Below are 2225 nucleotides of genomic sequence, written 5' to 3'. Positions count from 1 at the left end.
GGGATGAGGTGATTTTCCAGGTCCATGAGGGCTGCCTTTCCCACCTGAAGCCTCCAGTCCAAATCAGCACTCTGACCAGGGACTTCTCCACCCAGCTGGAGGAGGCCGCTGAAATAGCCAAACCAGAAGTCTTTCCAGGCTTCAGGCAGATGGTGGAAGAGAGAGTCAACCTAGCTGATGCCTGTGTGACTCTGGAACAAAAGCAAAAGTTGAAACAAGTTTTCTTGGATTTCCAAGATCTCTTTGCGGTAGACTCATATGACTGTGGTCGCACTGACATCCACACAACAACAATCCCCACGGACCCTGGCATGACTCCTGTGTTTGTGAAGCAATATCGCTTGCCTCTCGCATCAATGGAGTCCCTTACTGAAATAATTAAGAACCTTGAGTCCCGGGGAATAATCCGTCCCGTCCACAGCACCTTCAATAATCTGGTGCTGGGAATATTGAAGCCAAACGGCCAGTGGAGACTCTGCGCTGACCTCAGGGAGCTCAACAAACGGGTCCATACCTCCCGATGGCCTCTGCCCTACATTGACCAAGGGCTGGCCCAGATCCAGGGGTCACAGGTATTCACTGCAATAGACCTGACCAATGGATACTGGACTGTGCCTGTCAGCAGGGAGGACCAATACAAACTGGCTTTTACCTTTGGGGGCCAGCAATACACATGGACCCGGACTCCCTTCGGATACCTCAACTCCGGCAATGAATTTAACATTTTTCTACACAAGGCCATGCCCGACTTGGGTGCGAGGGGTAACCTGGCTTATGTAGATGATGTCCTCATCAAAAGTTCATCTGTGGAGGAACACATAGCGGAGATCCGTTATGTTCTGACCCAGTTGAGGGCCGCCGGAGCAAAACTTTCCTTTCAAAAAGCACAGTGGTGTAGAACCCGTGTTAATTTCTTGGGGCATGAGATTACTCCTCAGGGTCTCTGTCCCCAGGAAAAGAAAGTGGAAGCACTTCAGAAACTGAAAGACCCCACAACTCTGCGGGAACTAAGGAGCCTCCTTGGACTGACTAATTACAGCAGAAAGTTCATTGAGGGCTACGCAGAGATCACCAGACCCTTGATTCATCTCCTGAAGGGGGGGGTCAAGTGGGAATGGGGTCCAGAACAAGCCGAGGCAGTAAGACAACTCAAGAGAAGCCTCTCACAAGCGCCTTGCCTAGCTTACCCTGTCAGAAACAAGGAGTTCTTCCTGGAGACAGGGTTCTCTAATACGTGCTTGACGGCAGTATTATACCAAAAGCATGACAAGGTCAATAAAGTAATCTCCTATGCGAGCAAAACTTTATCCTCTGTGGAGGAAAAATTCAACGATTGTGAGAAGGCACTCCTGGCAACGGTGTGGGCATTGAAGAATTACCGCCCGTTTATCCAGGGGGAACACATCATAGTGGAGACTCCACACCAGCCTCTGCAATATCTCCAAAGTGACAGAATCCGGGCCGGAAATGTGAGTAATTCCCGAATTACTTCCTGGATTCTGTCAATGCAAGGCTTTCCTGTGGAGGTCAGATATGGCCAAAACAAGAAGAGTCCCCTCGCGCAAGGTCTGGCTGACTTGCATGATTGTGCCAGAGAAAACTGTCTCGAGGACGAAAGTCTAAAAATCAAGGACAACATGGAGGCATACCTTAATTCCCCACACAAAGTCTTTGAAGAAGACAAGTGTGAGGGAATGCCCACTGTCTATGTGGATGGATGCTCTTACCATGTTGACAACAACGGGGAGAAAGAACTGGTGGCCGGCGTAGGGAATGCAGGGGTGAATGAGTCCCCAGAACCCTCCGCTGGATACAAAATTGGTCCCCGAAGTAGTCAGGTGGCAGAATTGATGGCGGTGCATCAGGCCATCCTCACTGCTGTCCAGCATCAACTCCACGAACTGGTCATAATCACAGATTCGGATTATGTACGGAACGGGTTCGTGGAGCACCTGGTTAATTGGAAAACCAGAGGCATGTTATGTGCTAACAACAAACCCTTGAAACATGGGAAGTTGATCCAAAACATTGATGATCTGGTCACCTCGAATGAGATGACCATCTATTGGAAAAAGATCAAGGGTCATTCCAAAGTAGAGGGACCAGACAAAACTGGAAATGACTTAGCTGATCAGCTGGCCAAAACCGGGGCCATCCAAGGGGATCTAATTGAGATTGAGTCCCTGTTGGGGGAAATCCAGGTCACTGCTATCACTAGGTCCCAG

This window comes from Ambystoma mexicanum, chromosome 10 (genome assembly GCF_040938575.1).
Source record: "Ambystoma mexicanum isolate Mex_15411 chromosome 10, UKY_AmexF1_1, whole genome shotgun sequence".
Lineage (NCBI taxonomy): Eukaryota > Metazoa > Chordata > Amphibia > Caudata > Ambystomatidae > Ambystoma > Ambystoma mexicanum.
This window is presented reverse-complemented; position numbering follows the sequence as displayed.